Below are 17,677 nucleotides of genomic sequence, written 5' to 3'. Positions count from 1 at the left end.
CTTCTCCAGGGCATCTTCCAGACCCTGGGATCACACTCGGGTCACGTGCGTTGCAGGTGGATTCTTTACCAGCTGTTTAAACAGCACCCAAAGAGCCAGACTTGTCATTAATATTTAGTGGTGTTGATTGACAGCTTTTTGGTATATTCCACTTTTTATCACTATATATAGACCCAAAGATTTAGATACTGCTGTTATGGCTACCATCAATGTTTTGACGTGTTACAATTGTTAATAGTGGCATAAAACTTACTATATGTAACTTTAAACAGATTCATAAGTCCTTTCTCATGGAGAAGTAAGGTTTGGCTAAGTTTTCGCTTTTTAAATGAACTTTTATAAATTAAATTTTTATTTTTATTTAGAGGATAATTACTTTACAATATTGTGATGGTTTCTGCCATACATTGACGAATCGGCCATAGGAATGCATTTGTCCCCTCCCTCTTGACCCTCCTTCCCACCTCCCTCCCCTTTCCACCCCTCTAGGTTGTCTGAAAGTACCAGCTTTGGGTTCCCTGCATCATACAGCAAATTCCAAAAAGACACATATACCTCAGTGTTCATTGCAGCATTATTTACAATACCTAGGACATGGAAGTAACCTAGATGACCTGCAACAGAGGAATGGATCAGGAAGCTGTGTATTAATCAGCTCTAAAAAGGAGTGCATTTGAGTCCGTTTAAATTGACTTCTGATTTACTCCTGGAGACAGTGTTAAAATTAGAGAAAGGTCTTCCTTTCTCATAGCAGTGGCTTCCCCTGTTGCAGAGCCCTGGCTCGAGAGTGCAGGCTCAGCAGTTGTGGTGGTTGGGCTTAGTTGCTCCGCAGCCTGAGGGATCCACCCAGACTAGGGATCGAACCCCATGTCCCTTCAATTGGCAGCGGATTCTTAACCACTAGACCACCAGGGAGGTACACGTTCATTTTAAAACAGGGCCTGGGAATTCCCTGCTGGGCCAGTCATTAGGAATCTGGGCTTTCACTGCCAGGGGCCCGAGTTCAACCCTGGTTTGGAAATTAAGATCCCACAGAATGCAAAACAAACAAACAAACAAACAGAAACTTAGAAAACAGTGCCTATAATTGTGTTGGTCATCTTACCGTTGAAGGAAGAGTATTTTTCCCCCCACAGAGCTCAATAAAAGTGGTCTCATTTTGAATGAGAAAAAAAAAACCTAGCTTGGAAAGATTCCTGAGTTGGTTCGTGGGCAGAAACAAATGAAGAACCACCGTAAACCCGTCCCTGCTGGCCCCGGGGGAGCTTCGAGGCGCATCGGCCCCCTGTCCCTTCCCCCAGAGCCCGTGTGGCCGGCGCTGCCAGCATAGCTGCTCCTGGGCCGAGGAGGGCCCCGCCTCACACACCCAGCCCACGGGCTCGGGCGCTTTGCCGCTGCTGCCTTTCCTTGTGGACTTCAGACTCAGGTGTGGCAACTCCCCTCGTGGTCCAGTGGTGAAGACTCCGTGCTTCCACTGCAGGGGAACTTGTTCCGTACCTGGCTGGTGACTAAGATGCCTCATGCCATTCGTGGTGTGGCCAGAAAGAAAAAAACAAACAAACAAAAAAAACGGGTATAATTTTGATCGCTGATGTCCTAGCCCCTCTTGATATCACCTGGAATTGTATTCGAGGGCTACGTGAGCAAAAGGCACATTTGCGAAAATCAGCACTGGTTAAAACAGCATAAACAAGGTTATCTGGTTTCCTTGATGTTTTTTTATCCTGGCCCTTCGTCCTTTTGTGAGCTGTGATGGGAGAGGACACAGAAACACAGTCAAATGGTATCAGTTAAAACAGCAGCACACTCAGCCATCAGATTCCCTCCTGTTTTTGTTTTTTGTTTTTTAATTTTTGCTAACGCTACACAGCTCATGCGGTCTTAGTGCTCCAACCAAGATTGAACCTGGGCTCTTGGCTGTGAGAGTGCATTGTCCTAACCACTGAGCCACCAGAGAATTTCCAAATCCCCTCCCGTTTGATGGCTCAGAAGAAAGCTGATGAGTATTATCAAAGACACAAAAGAAATCTGAGATTGAATCAAACAAAATGGCCATTTTATTGTGCTCCCATGTAGTCAAGAAGTTTTTTTTTTTTTTTAATATTTATTTATTTAGCTGTACCAGTCTTCCCTGCAACATGTGGGATATTTAGTTGGGGGATTAAACTCTTACCTGCATCATGTGAGATCTAGTTCCGTGACCAGCATTGGAGCTGGGTCCCCTGCATTGGAAGCTTGGAGACTTAGCCACTGGCCTACCAGGGAAGTCCCTCAACAAGTATTTTTGAGCACTTATTATGTGCTAGGCAACATCTAGAAGCTAGAAATGTAAAATGAAAGTAATACAATATCTCTGTGAAATGAAAGCTGTGCAAGAATATTCTTTCTAGTATTGATCCACATGGCAAAAGTCTGGACACAGCCTTTTCAATATGAGATTAGTTAGGTCCATATAGTCAAAGCAGTGGTTTTTCCAGCAGTGTTGTATGGATGTGAGAGTTGGATCATAAAGAAGACTGAGTGCCAAAGAATTGACGCCTTTGAATTGTGGTGCTGGAGAATATTTTTGAGTTATAAGGAGATCAACCAGTCAATCCTAAAGGCAATCAACCTGGAATATTCATTGGAAGGACTGATGCTGAAGCTGAAGCTCCAATACTCTGGCCACTGATGGGAAGAGCCAACTCATTGGAAAAGACTCTGATGCTGGGAAAGATTAAGGGTAGGGAGGAGAAGGGGACAACAGAGAATGAGATGGTTGGATGGCATCACCGACATGACATGAACTTTGGGAAACTCTGGGAGATGGTGAGGGACAGGGGAAGCCTGGTGTGTTGCAGTCCATGGGGTCGCCAAAAGTTGGACATGATTTATGACTGAACAACAATAAATTAGTAGATCCACTTGATGAAATTGATGCATCCTCGTAAATATGAGGGAAGAAGTTTCAGACATCATCATATTAGCAGTTTAGCAAATTCACGCCCACCTTCCAGTGAGGGCTACTAAAATGGTAAGCCCATACAGCACAAGGAAGAGTAGTCCGCACTCGCCACAAATAGAGAAAGGCTGCATGCAGCAATGAAGACCCAGCACAGCCAAAAATAAATAAGCATTTTTTTTAAAAGAAGAAAGGTGAAAGAATGTCTCCTTGAGAAGGTGAATTCTGCTCAGTTTTGAAAGGATATAGAGACTAACACATCCAATAGACATTTGTTGAGTATTTACAATGTGTCAGCCGTGAGACCACATGCTAGTTGGGGAGCCAGAAGATAAACACAGGTATAAGTAGTCCACCTTCAAGTCTGATAGTGTATAACCCAGGCAGAGACATTCCACATCCAACAGCTGCATTTAGTGCTCAGAGGCAGCAGCAGAAATGTGCTCATTCAAGTTCTGTGCCACGTTTGGGAAGCATGCTTGCAACAGGAGCCCCAGGCCTGCTTCTCTAGCACATATCGGTGACATTTTGACCTACAAGTATCTCTTGCATTGATTTCTTTCTGTGTGACTTCAGGTGAAGCACAGGCAGAGAAAAGAGTTGGGAAGTGTGCAGGTCAGTGAACATCCATTCCAAGCACACCTGGGCCCCCAGCATCCTGCATCCCTCCTCAGGTGCCCCTGAGGTCCCTCTGGCTCCAACAGTTGCCACTATCTTGATGAGAACAGCAGAGATTTGTTTGCCTATTTCTGAATTTCATACAGGTCGACATATATACAGCACATGCTCAGTGCATACTCTGGTTCTTTTACTCAGTATTATGTCTGCAGTCTGTATTCAGAGAGTGTAGGTCAGTGTCCATTTATTGTCTCTGTCAGTATTCTTGTTTCCACTGTTGTCATCTTTCATTGTCTGACTGAATCACAGTCTATTTACCCATTTTGTTTAGGTACATCTGGATCATTTCCAATATTCTTTACATAAATTATGTTTTTGCTGAAAAAAGAATCAAAGTGAAATGAAAACATTTCAGACAATCACACTGAAAGAGCTTAGCACCAGCATCCTTAAGCAAAATGTAAGTCTCAAAGATCTACTTCAGATAGATGGAAAACTATCCCAGGCAGAAGGTCGGAAATGAAGGAAGAAAGGAAAAACAAAGTGGCAAATATTTGAATAATTCTAAATGAACATTGGCTATAAAAAACAAAAATATCTTGTAAGCAGTTAAAATAAATGATAACAAAGGCACAAATTATCAGACAGGCTTTGTGTTGTCCCTGAAGAGGGTGAAACTGGTTGGTATGAAACTTTTAAGCTCTATAAGAAAGCTAGTCTCTAGGGGAAACAGCACTACTGAACTGAAGAGGGTCAGCATTGTATAGTGACAAAACATTCATTTTACCAAGAGGATATAAATGTATATTCTGTGACCCAGCAATCCCATTCTTAGGTGCATATACTCCAGAGAAACTCGTAAGACATATGTGTGACTGTTCAGAGCTTTTTCTTCCCCCCCAGTGTAGGGGCGTGGGATTTAATCAGGAAAGGAACCTTGGTGGAGGACTAGCCTAGGTGCTGGCATGTTCTCTTTCTTGGTGGGTAGTGAAGGCATTGGATGTTTCTTTATGTGCTAATGTTTGTGGTCATCAGACTCCTCTTTTCTACACTGGTTTCTAACTATATTATCTAATTTCCTTTTATGGAGTTAATAGTGTTTTTTGGTGAATGGCTTATGATTCACTCTTAATTGCCTCACTGTATCTTCAGGTTTTTAAAACCTTAAGTAAATATTTGAAAAAATAAATGTCCTCAGTGCTGAAGGCAACATAAGAATCTTCCATCTGAGAAAACCCCAAAGGCCAGTGTGTTATGTATGTGGCCTGTCGAAAGCAGTGTTGACCACTTTTCTAAAATTCACAGGTTAACTTCAAGAAATGTAAGGACGGTTTAGTGGCTGTGTTGTCATTACAGGCTGGTCTTGCCTCCTCAGATGAAGACAGTGGGTCTTTGGAGTCAGGTAAGAGGCCTTTCTGGTCTTCTTTCCGTCTCTTTCCATCACTCTGTGACTTCTGGAGTATGACGTTTTAGCTGAACGCAGCAGGTCTATGTTCCCCAGCTACATGGAATGGGACCATGGGCTGCAGCACCTGGGTTTTTTTCTTCTTTGGCTCCCTTATTTGTGAAATGGTTCTGCAAGGGGAAAACTCTTCTGTTTTCGTCTGCACTGCACAAAATCCTCTGAATACCCTGGCACTTCTGGCCACCAGATCTGTGTAATTTCCCCTGCACCAGGCCATTTTGCAACACCAGCTGGGTGTCCTGCAGTTGAACTCCATTCTGACACCATCCCCCTGGACACAGCTGCAGACACCACAGGCTAAGACAGCAATGCCTTCAGACAACAATCTCAAGTCCAGCTTGTCACCAGTGCCTCTGACCCACTGGCTAAAGATCAGAGGTGCCCACGGCCTCCTCAGATTCAATTAGTTTGCTAGAGCAGCTCAGGAAAACCCATTAGTAGATCAGCGGTTTATTCCAAAAGGATGTAACTCAGGGTGAGAGGTGCATGGGCTGTGGGAAGAGGCTCAGAGCCCCCACACCCTCTCCAGGCCTCATTCATCCCCAGGCCTCTCCATGTTTCACCAACCCAGAAGGTCTCTGAATGCTGTCCTTTTGGGGTTTATGGAGGTTTTGTTACAAAGCCATGACTGATCCAGTGATGGGGCATCAGTGATTGAATTCAACATCCAGCCTCTGAGCTCCCTAGAAGTCAGGGGTAGGGCTGAAAGTTCCAACCTCTAATCACATCCTTGGTTTCCCTGGCAACCAGCCCATCTCAAGGTGTGGTTCTCAAAGTCACCTTATCAGCATAAACTTGGGTGTGGTTGCTGTTATCACTTAGGAAATTCGAGGGTTTTAGAAGCTGTGCAAGGGACGGGAGGAAGACCAATTCATATTTATTCCAAGTCACAATCTCAGGAATGTCAAGCAATATCTAATGTGGTCCTTACAGGGTAAGGTGTAGACAAGATGGAGTGGGTGTGGACAGGTGGAAGAATTTGATCATCCCAAGCGCAGTGCGGCTGTAAGGAGCTGGACAGGCTGGGAGGCTGGTGGAGCTGGCAGGATGCCGCCAGCTGAGGCAGCCCTCCGCCTGTCTTCTGTCTCAGACAGTAGTGCTCTGCTCCTCCGACTTCTTAGAATCCTGGTTTCCAGTGGGACCCGTGGAACAAAGGTAATATTTCAAAACAAGTGAAGAGGGGCTTTGATACTTGTGAGGAGGTGGAGGGAGAATTCTGGAGGGAGGCCCGCTTGGAGGTGTGGCCTGTGGGTCCAGTGGGAAGGTGATGGCGGACGTGCTCCTTAGAAGATGGGCCAACTCCTTGGCTGGCAGCGCCTGCCGTGCTCTGGCCAGATGACCGGTGGAGGCTGCATCTGAGGAGTGCTGGGAGGGAGAGTGCAGTGGCCAGCGGGTCCCTCCCTCCCCCACGGGGCAAGGATTCGAGGCGTCTGCCCCACACAGGCCCCTGTCGGCTCCCAGACCCCAGATGGGTTCTTGGTCGGGAGCAGGTGCATGACTGGGGCAGCGGGTGTCATTGGGAAGTTTGGGGCTTATGTACCTTCATGCAGATTCCAGTGAGCCCCCCAGAAGCCCCCCAACTCCCAAAATCCTGTGGCTGATCATACCCATTACTCAGGAGGGATTTTCTAGTCTGGAGCTAGGCCCTTGGGGAAGCACTTGTGGCCTCCCCTGGGGCCGAAGTCGGTTGGTGTCCCACCGCCCCCTGCTGGAGCCAAGTGGAGACCCTGACTTGGGGTAGAGGAGCCTGACGGAGGAGGAGTCTGATAAGCGGGGAAGAGTCTGACCAGGGGAGGAGTCTGACAAGGGGTTGGAGTTTGATAAGGGGGTGGGGCCTGACTGGGGGTGGTGGGGCGTGGGGGCAGAGGGAGTCTGACCAGGGAAGGAGTCTGACCAGGGGGAGGAGCCATCTTGTCAGGGGCCACCCTGGGACCTGAAGGGTCCGGTCATTGGTTGGTTTGTCTCATGTTTCTCTTCCATGAGGTGGGAAGAAGGCCCCTTGCCTTTCTGGACTTGGGGTGTGATCGTGTGACCCTGGGCATGAAGTGCCCGAGAAAGGCCTCGCCCGTGTCATCAATCCCTTTTCTGTGCTGGAACTCCTGTGAGTCGGCAACTTCTGTCGATTTGGTACAGCTTTTGTGTACCAACCCCGGTTTTGTTTTTTGTTGATTTTCTCCTCTTTCAATTTTCAGAGCTTTCCACAATTACCCAGTGAGTTGGTGGGTCAGTCATAGGCCTGCCTGAGGTGGCTCAGCCAGGGTTGGTGCACACGGGCAGGCCCTGTTCTGAGTGCCCGGCGAGCCCTGCCCCCGCCCTCCGGGGCTGTGTGCTTCCCACAAGGGCCACCCTCGCGGTCTCCCCCATGGGCCTCATCCCTGCTTCCCTGGCCAGTCCACAGCATCCCTCTCTCCAGCTTTCTAATCTATCTGGTGGTCCTTCCCAGTGACTCATGCCAGGATTGGAAACATGTGCTTTGATGCTCCAGGAATGTGCGTGGCACCCTGGGGCCAAATGGCGGGGGCTTTGAAGAACATTCTGCTTCTCAGTCGTTCTGCTCTTTCAGTGAAGGCCATCACAGAACACACAACCAAAAAAACTTTTTTTTTTTTTTGTTTAGTCTTTTGGTTCCCCCACTGGGGATTGATCCTCTGTCCCCAGCATCAGCATCACAGAGTCCTAATCAGAGGGGTCCACCAGGGAGTTCCTAAACCAAGGCATTTTTCACTTGTAGAGTTTGGCATTCTGCTCCTATGAATAAATATGCACACACAGGAGGCACAAGGGTCGGCTGACCCTGTGGTCTGCTGACGGGGGAAGTGTGTGGGGGCTGGCCGTGACCCCCAGAGGTTCCCACTGAGAGGCCACAGCTCTGTGCTCTGTGTGTGGTGAGACGCTGACCCCTCCTGGCCTGATTTGCTGCGTGGACACGTTCCTGGAGACCCATTTCCCCCTGGTGGAGGGAGGAGGTGACACTTTCGGAGAACATTTATGAACAGGTCGTGCGGCTCCCCAGGACCCCGTGGTCTATACAACACTTGATTTGACACAGAGAAAGCCCTTCTCCAGCCTCCCTCTCAGTCCCCCGAAGTCCTCGGCTTGCATATGCCCCCTTCTCTGTCTGTCCCTTTGTCCAAGAAGGGGGATCTGTCCAGCCCGAGTCATGCCCACCTCCGAGGCAGGGACAGTGAGGGGAAGAGCTGTATGTTGACAGTGGGAGGGGGACCTCAGTGTTGACATGGACCTGGGGAGAGGGACCCCAGAGGGATGGGTGCAGGGGAGAGGGTCCACTCAAGATGTGGAGACTTTGCAGACAGAAAAGGAAGGTACTGGGACAGTGAAGTGTGGCTTGTGGGAGCCACAGGTGTCCGGAGGTCCACTCATCCTGCCTGACGATGGGCCTTGCTGTTTTCAGAGCCTTGACTTCAGTGTGGACGAGAAGGTGAACCATTTCGAGCTGACCTGGGATCTGGAGAAGGAGGTCATGATGGTGGGCGGGGTCACCCAGCAGGCAGCCTTGGCCTGCTACCCCCAGGAGCTGAGCTTCTGCCAGTAAGAGCCCCGCTGGGGGGTGGCGTGGGGTGACATTGGCCAAGTTGGCCTCCCCGCCCAGGGCGCGGGCAGCCAGCAGGACGAGAAACCATGCTTCCAGCATGGTCAGAAAGCACTACGTAGCGATTGGTCCAAGAATGCGTTCCATTTTAATTGGGTTTGGCTCCAGTTGAACAGGATATTCAGGCCATCCATCTACTGAGCCAGTTGGCATAGGGATTGTTATTGTGTTTTTATTGATGCCCTGAAGCTACAGAAAAGCTTGGCACTAATTCCAATCTCCATCCTCAAGACTTTGCATCTCCTTAGGTACCAACAGATGAGACCTCTGACATCAGGCAACTCTGCAGAGGGGCCCAGAGGAAGACTGCTTTGGGAGGATGAGGAAGGGAGACAAGCTTGCTGCTTCTCCAGTGGGAGAAACAGACACCAGGATAGCCGGTGCACTGAGCCTCGGGCAGGGCCTGGGGTGATTGGACAGAGACAGGCGTCTCCTCTGCTCTGGGCAACTCCCTGGCGCTAACTCAGGTGACTGGCTACAGGTGGCAAGGCTGTGACCAGGCAGGATAATGGGTGTCCAGCCTTCTACCCTTCATGTGTCCAGTCCCATGTTAGGTTCTAAGGATGCCTGTGGCCGGAGACCCAGCTGCAGGCATGAGGGAGCATGGATAATTTCCCACCTGTTCTAAGGTCATCTGCAGGGGCGAACGCTGCATGCCCCAGGCTCGAAACTCCTGGTTCAGAAATCTGCTGGAAACACATTGCAAGCCAGTTAGCTTCTTGCTGTATGTACTTCTGTGAAACAGACTCAATAACTACAGAAATCATACTGGTAGGAGGAGGGTCAGGCTTCCCAGGTGGCGCTAGTGGTAAACAACCCACTTGCCAATGGTAGTGCAACCTGCTTGCCAATGCAAGAGGCATGAGAGATGCGAGTTCGATCCCTGTGTCAGGAAGATCCCCTGGAGGAGGCCATGACAGCCCACTCTAGTATTCTTGCCTGGAAAATCTCTTGGACAGAGGAGACTGGAGGGCTACAGTCCATAGGATTGCACAGTCAGACACAACTCCAGCGACTTGGCACACATGCACAGGAGGTGGGTGAGAGCCCAATACTGGCCACTGCTCAGCACTCTTAGGCCAGCTGAGTTTGCTCCTTCAGACTGGCGCTCTAGGCCCAGAGCGGTGTCCCCAGTGATCCTTCCCTGCTTCTGCCAGGCAGCAGGTGGAGCAGATGGCCAGGGAGTGAGATAAGGCAAGGCAAGACCTGGAGAAAGCTGAGCAGAGGAACCTGGAGTTTGTGAAGGAGGTGGACAACCTGCACTCCGCCCTGGAGCAGCTCGTGGAGGAGAAGGTCAGGTAGGTCCTGCCAGGGTCCTGGGCCAGGGCGGATGGTGGACACAGGCTGCTGCCAACTGAGGCCCTGCTGTCTCACCCTGAGCCCACAGCAGGGAGCCCGCAGACCAGGCATCACCCATGCAGTGGGCTGAGCAGATTCCCGCAGAGTCAGCCCAGCTGGTGGCGAACAGGCCAGAGGAAAGCATTTCTGACCTTCATGAAAGTCTTTCCCCTCTCTTGATGTGCCACCTGTCTCCCTGTGGTCCTTTGCCGTGGCTCTGTTCGGCCCTGTCCCAGACAAGAGAGTCACCGGGTCTGCATGGACGCACACAGAGTTGTGCCTTGTGGGGCCTCGTGGGGCTCCCCACTGGGGGGCAGCCTGACTGTACACGCCCTTCTTCTGCGGCTAGCTCTACCCTCCCCAAGTGCCCACAAGCCAACAGCAACTGATTTTAGGCCATCATTCGGGGAGCCGAGAATGGATTTGCGTTGGTCTCAGCCAGCCTGACCTGATTCTCCCAACCACCCCGAAGGGACTCGGTGAAGTTCTTTCTGCATCAGAGAACCGGATACTCATTATCTCCATCCCAGAATCTGGCTGGGGGACACAAGGCCTCGAGGGCCATGTAGGTGTTTGGATTTTGCTCCATGAGTAACACGGTATCACCGGTACATGTTTAGAAACAGCGTTTGTAGTTGTGTTAGGTTACTCTAATAGAAAAGTATTAAGGGATACATGTTCATTGTAGAAAACTTAGAAAATACACTTACAAGGCAACATAAAAGCAAACATTTCACGTCCACAGAGGTTATCACTCCTAACATTTTCCTGAGTGCCTTGCATCTTCCTGTGCAGGAGGTCGCGTTCATAGAGGTGTCATTGGTGTCGTGTTGCATATACTTTCTGATGGCCACTGAGCATCCGTCATGAGGCTCTGCCATATGTTACTGAACCTTCCCTTTTAAAGAGGGAAGTGATATGATCAAGTGTGTGAAACTCGCCCCAAGATCTGCAGGCTGTTAGGTTAATCAGGCTCATCAAACTGTTTCCCTGAGTGACAGCTGCCCTTGTGCCCCAAAGCTCTGCAGTGAGTCTGAGGGAGGTCGAGCCAATCATTTCTGGCTCTGACCATAATCAGTTGATTGTGGACCCAGCCAGGCTCTGTGAAATAAGAGTTCCCACTCGTCTTCAGTCTGGATACACTGGGTTGGAGAATCCTGTTAAACACCTGTTTTAGTGACGCTGTTGTTCACTCACTCAGTCATGTCCAAGTCTTTGTGACCCCACGGACTGCAGCACACAAGGCTGCCCTGTCCTCCACCATCTCCTGGAGTTTTGTCAAACTCATGTCCATTGAGTTAGTGATGCCATCCAACCATCTTGTCCTCTGTCATGCCCTTCTCCTCCTGCCTTCCATCTTTCCCAGCATCAGGGTCTTTTCCAGTGAGTTGGCTCTTGGCATCAGGTGGCCAAAGTGTTGGGAACTTCAGCTTTAGCATCAGTCCTTCCAGTGAATGTTCAGGACTGATTTCCTTTAGGATGGACTGGTTGCATCTCCTTGCTGACCAAGGGACTCTCAAATATCTTCTCCAACACCACACTTCAAAAGCATTAATTCTTTCACACTCAGCTTTCTTTATGGTCCAGCTCTCGCATCTATGCATGACTACTAGAAAAGCCATAGCATTGACTAGATGGACCTTTGTCAGCAAGGTGATGTCTCTGCTTTTAATATGCTGTCTAGGTTGGTCATAGCTTTTCTTACAAAGATCAAGCATCATTTAATTTCATGGCTGCATTCACCATCTGCAGTGATTTTGGAGCCCAAGGAAATAAAGTCTGTCACTGTTTCCATTGTTGCCCTATCTGTTTGCCATGAAGTGATGGCACTGGATGCCATGATATTAGTTTTCTGAATGTTGAGTTTTAAGCCAGCTTTTTCAATGTCTTCTTTCACTTTCATCAAGAGGTTCTTTAGATTCTCTTTACTTTCTGCCATAAAGTTTGTGTCATCCGCATATCTGAGGTTATTGATATTTCTCCTGGCAATCCTGATTCCATCTTGTGCTTCATCCAGCCTGGCATTTCACATGATGTACTCTTCATATAAGTTAAAGAAGCAGGGTGACAATATACAGCGTTGACATACTCCTTTCCCAATTGCAAACCAGTCTGTTGTTCCATGTCTAGTTCTCACTGTTGCTTCTTGAAACCTGCATACAGGCTTCACAGGAGGCAGGTAAGCTGGCTTGGTATTCCCATCTCTCTAAGAATTTTGCACAGTTTGTTGTGGTCTCCACAGTCAGAGGGTTTAGTAGAGTCAATGAACCGGAAGTATATGTTTTTTTGTGGAATTCTCTAGCTTTTTCTTTGACCCAGTGGATGTTGGCAATTTGATCTCTGGTTCCTCTGCCTTTTCTAAATCCAGCTTGTACATACTGTTGAAGGCTAGCTTGAAGGATTTTGAGCATTACTTTGTTAGCACATGAAATGAATGCCATTGTGTGGTAGTTCGAACATTCTTTCGGATTGAAATACAGGGAAATAGAATCTGTCAGTACTTCCACCTTTTCTCCTTCTTTTTGCCATGAAGTGATGGGACCGGATGCTGTGATCTTAGTTTTTTGAATGTTGAGTTTCAAGCCCAGTTTTCACTCTCCTCTTTCACCATCATCAAGAGGCTCTTTGGTTCCTCTTTGCTTTCTGCTGTTAGAGTGGTAACATCTGTATATCTGAGGTTGTTGGTATTTCTCCCGGGATTTTGCATGAAATACTCTACGTATAAGTTAAATAAGCAAGGTGACAATATACAGCCTTGATGTACTCTGTTCTCAATTTGGAACTAGTCCATTGTTCCATATCCAGTTCTGTTGCTTCTTCACCCACATACAGGTTTCTCAGGAGGCAGGTGAGGTGGTCTGATATTCCTAGCTCTTGAAGAATTTTCCACAGTTTATTGTGATCCACATAGTCAAAGACTTTTAACATAGTCAATGAAGCAGAAGTAGATGTTTTTCTGGAATTCTCTGGCTTTTTCGATGATCCAGTGGATGTTGGCAACTTGATTTCTAGGTCCTCTGCCTTTTCTAAATCCAGTGTGGACATGTGGCAGTTCTTGGTTTATGTATTGTTGAAGCCTAGCTTGAAGGATTTTGAGCATTACCTTGCTAAAATGTGGAATAAGTGCAACGGTGCAGTCGTGTGAACTTTCTTTAACATTGCCCTCCTTTGGGATTAAAATGAAAATTGACCTTTTCCAGTCCTGTGGCCATTGCTGAGTTTTCCAAATTTGCTGGCATACTGAGTGCAGCACTTTAACAGCATCATCTTTTAGGATTTTAAATAGCTCAGCTCCACTAGCTTTAGTGATAAAGCTAAGGTTTGGCACCGTTTTCCCTGCTGATAGGCATGGTTGTTGCAAAAGATCACTGCAGAGTCTGAGGGGAATGGGCCCCGCTCCATCCTCTCTCTGCCTTGGGATTCGCTGTGTGCTGGGCTTCCAATGCTTGTGGTGGAGGCTGGCGTCTCTGCGCCTTCATTCACCAAGGGCCCCGATGCTGCCTTTATTAACTGGTGCATTTTTTGATGACATGGAGAAGGTTGAATGGCCAAGGGGTGCCAGATACACACGCAGAGGTCACCTCCTAACTCACCCCATGGGCTGAGGGACCCGCTGGCTCCCTCGTCTGAGTGGGGTCACCTCCGCCAACCCCGAGGGGCGCAGTTCATGAGGCCTCTGCTGCCCCACAACACTGCAACTCACCTGTCTCTCTGGCGGGAACAAACGCGTCCCCAAAGCACAGGCCAAGTGCACTGACGGCATACCCGTGGCGCCCCCAGGGAGCCTGATGCACCGTGAGCCGTGTGCCTTGCAGACGCCTGGAACAGGGCTACCAGGGGAGGCTGAACCTCCTGCGGTCCGAGGTGGAGGTGGAACGCGAGCTGTTCTGGGAGCAAGCCCAGCGGCAGAGGACCTGCAGCGCCTGCAGGAGGAGGAGACCGGCCTCTGCGAGAAGCTGACCCCGGCCCTGAAGGTAGGGGTTTCAGGGTGCTGCGGGGCACCTCCTCAGGGCCCCCACATGAAAAGAGGGAGGCCACATTACCTGAGGGTCCCTCTTCCACACCCACCCATTCCTGGGCCAGGACTGAACCCTCCCCGCGGCCCTGGGGGCTTGACACTAAAGAACGGTTTCTGCAGCCACAGAGAGCCCATTTCTCAGCCGAAGCAGAAGCGTCCTGGCTTCTCCAGGAGAGTCCAGGCCTCCTCTGCAGCCGTGTGGGCAGCACAATGGGGGCCCCGGGGCTCTCAGGCTCTGGGCCAGCGGCTGCTGCCTCGCCTGCCCCCCCCCGGGACTGGAGCCCTGGACCAAAGACAAAAGGGCCACCCGCCCCCAGTGCTGGCTGTGTGACCCAGATCAGGGGCACACTTCCGGCCTGTGGAGAGTGTCCCTGACCTACTCCCCGCCTGCGTTCACTTCCGGGGAGGTGGCCCCGGCTCCCCTGCTTCTTCCCTGACTCATTACTGTGGGTTCTTCCACACCTGCCCTGCCTCCCTCGCCTCCCTCCCCAAGAGGAGAAGCCAGGCCTGCCTTCTGATTGTTTCCTGTGTCTGCGGACACCGCTTTCCTTCCGGTGGACTCCTAGAGTGTTGCAGTGCAGCTTCAAATCCATCCTTTCAAAGATGGCTCGGGACGGGTTGTCACCGCCTTCCACTCCTGCTGCTTATGACCTTGTCGAGAGCTCAGGCGGGCGGGAGAGTCTCCCCCAGGGCTCCTGCTCCAGAGCCCTGCCTCTGGCTCCCTCCTCCATCCCCAGAGCTGGCCAACCACTGACCTGTGTCTCGTAGGAAAATAGTCGATTGCAGAAGGAGATGATTGAAGTCATGGAGAAGCTCTCAGACTCAGAGAAGCTAGTCCTGAAGCTGCAGAATGACCTGGAGTTTGTGTGGAAGGACAAGGCAAGTCCTCTACCAGACTCTGAGTCCCCAGAGAAGCGCCTGTGCATGCTGGGTAAAGGGCATCAGGGTCTTGATGGAGAATACACAGGAGACGGAATTGGGTTTTTCTGCTAAACTTCCATGTGCTGCTCAGTCACTCAGGCATGTCTCAATGTTTGTGACCCCATGGAGTGGGTTGCCAAGCTCTCCTCCAGGGGATCTTCGCGACCCAGGGATCAAACTCACATCAACTTACATCTCCTGCATTGGCAGGCAAGTTGTTTACCACAGGTGCCACCTGGGAAGCCCCAAGCAAAGCATGTACCCACACACATTTTATGAAAAACCTCCAAATAATAATGCCCCTACTGATGGATCTCTAGCAACTAACATAACAAGACCCTTTATTTTGTTAAGAGTAGTTTTCCATACAGCATTTAGAATTACCCCTACCATTCTCAAACAGACCAAAAACTACTGAAAAGCAAAGGTTAAAACAAAAAGACAAATACTATAAATACTATTACAGAAGCTGAGCCACAAGCTCAGTCAGTTTCCAAATTAACAAATTTGAAAAAGAGTGCTAACTTACCTCTTCAGCAGACATGTGAAATTGTAAAGCACTTGGCAAGACACTGCCATAATCCCACCTGAGGGCGCTAATCCGAAGCAGCCGGTCATGCCTAGAACATTAATACAGCATTGGATCAGAAGTTGTCTTGATCAGGAGAGGCTTACAACTGAAGCACCAGAAGGTAACACGTGGATTTGATTTGGTTCCGGAGGCAAACAAACCACTGTAAGAGGACACCTTCGGGACAGCAGGGAAAAGAGGAACAGACTGGATGGATGCTGTGAAGGGATGGTCACTGCTCTAGACAGGAGAATTACACAGTGGTCACAGGTCAACTATACAGTGAGAAAAGGCCCCAGAGGTCCTTATTTCTTAAAGATGCACACAAAACTATTCAGTGGAAAATGCCCAGTGTTTAGCCTAGACACATAAAACAAGAAGCAGCAAGGATGGCAAAATGTTAAGAACTGTTTGACGTATATGATGGCTCCACGGGGGGCTGTAATATTATTCCCTAGTTTTAAGAATACTGCAATTTTCCATGACAAAAAATGTTTAAGGGGAAACAAAGAGAAAATTCAGAATGCTCATAGAAGAGAGACATCTCCAAGAATTTCTGACACCCACTGGGACGGGAACCCCCCACTGCTCCCTGCCACCCCTGCAAACACAGAGAAGCTCACAGGCAGTCTCCGGCGCAGCGCTGACTTCTTAGCAAAGAACAGTGTCGAAACTTGATGGCTGGGATCAACTCACCTCGTCCACTTGACTTAGCGTTATTCCTGGTAAAACATTCAAGGAAAAGAATGTCTATTGAGTACAAGTCAAATTTTCAAAGCCAGCTAACAACTGATGCCATATTGTTGTTAGCCATTTGTGTTAGTAGTTAACCTACCTGCCTGCCTCCACATCAGAGCTTTTGCTAATAGGATAAAATAGAAAAGAGTCAGGGAATTCCCTGGTGGTCCAATGTTTAAGACACTGCACTTTCACTGCTGAGGGCACAGGTTCAATCCCTGGTCAGGGAACTAAGATCCTGCAAGCTGTGTGGACAAACTTAAATTAAAAAAATAAATAAATACCTAAGTAATTTGCCTAGGATCACAATCCCATTCTCTTGTTTAGCCACGTGGCACATTGGGTTTTGCACACTGATTAATTTCCATTGTCTCCAAAAGACAAATTTTTGCCTCACATTTTAGAATCCCTTTTTAATGATGGGATAAGAGATCGAATATCACGGTGCATAAGATTATGGCCTCACATCATGTTCTCATCCTACAGACTCTTCTTTCTATGGTATCAGTACTTTCAAATCCTCATTCCCAAAAGTGAGCAAAGGACTCTAAAGTCAAATGTTCCTCCACTCATCCAAGAAGTAGTTCTTGATCTTCAACTATGTGCATGTTTGTACTTTAGGGTCCTTGACACAGAGAGGGAGAAAATTTTGGTTTTCCCCTATCAAATATAAGTCTCCTTAGATATCAGACAAGCATCACCCTTTCCAATCAGATGTACATTTGTTTACTGGGTATGGTGTTTCACCTTTGTAAAATGAAGAGTTCTGGAGAAGGTGGTGGTGGTGATAGCTATATGACACTAGGAATGTTTTGAATACACTCAATAGTATGTGTGCTCAGGCACTCAGTCGTGTCTGACTCTTTCTGACCCCATGAGCTGTAGCCTGCCAGGCTCCGCTATCCATGGAATTTTCCAGGCAAGAGAACTGGGGTGGGTCCCCAGTTCCTTCTCCAGGGGATCTCCCTGACCCAGGGAATGCATCTCCTGCATTGGCAGTCAGATTCTCTACCACTGAGCTACCTGGTGTGTGTCTTAACCACAACTGAAAAGAAAAGGGGGGAAACTGTTGGCCCTTTAATGGACCAGAACCTGGTGGTCCAGAGTCAAAGATGAGAAACTGAAAGAAGGAAAGAGGCTAATATTCCCTGGGTTACGCATCCGGCTTTCACGTTCCAGGGAATCAGCCAGAAATAGAGAAAGAGAAAGAGAGGAAGAGAAAGAGAGACAGCAGACACGGGGACCAAAGCTCTGATGGAGCAAAGGGATTTAATCAACATGGCGTGGGCATATATACTGTCTTCCAAGGTAGGTATTCTCAGCAAAGATGAAGATTAAAATTCCAGACTTACAAAACACAAGCTGATCCCTATTAAAGAGAGAAGAGCGTACATATCACCCTAATGAGAAACGAACAAAGGAAATGTCTGGATTCCTCAGCCCAGGGAAAGGCTTGC

General features: G+C 48.7%; 1 long non-coding RNA gene across 1 annotated transcript; it reads right to left on the bottom strand.

Annotated features, from left to right (window-relative positions):
• Positions 1–430: 430 nt before the first annotated feature.
• Positions 431–16,201, bottom strand: LOC110128172 (uncharacterized). Its single transcript, XR_011483166.1, has 3 exons — positions 16,106–16,201; positions 15,441–15,531; positions 431–1,501 (listed from the first exon to the last, which is right to left on the bottom strand). It is a non-coding gene; the product is annotated as an uncharacterized lncRNA (long non-coding RNA).
• Between the last annotated feature and the right edge of the window lie 1,476 nt (positions 16,202–17,677).

This window comes from Odocoileus virginianus, chromosome 24 (genome assembly GCF_023699985.2).
Source record: "Odocoileus virginianus isolate 20LAN1187 ecotype Illinois chromosome 24, Ovbor_1.2, whole genome shotgun sequence".
NCBI classification, from domain to species: Eukaryota; Metazoa; Chordata; class Mammalia; order Artiodactyla; family Cervidae; genus Odocoileus; species Odocoileus virginianus.
The sequence above is the reverse complement of the archived record's forward strand: the minus strand, read 5'-3'. Positions and strand labels throughout refer to the sequence as shown.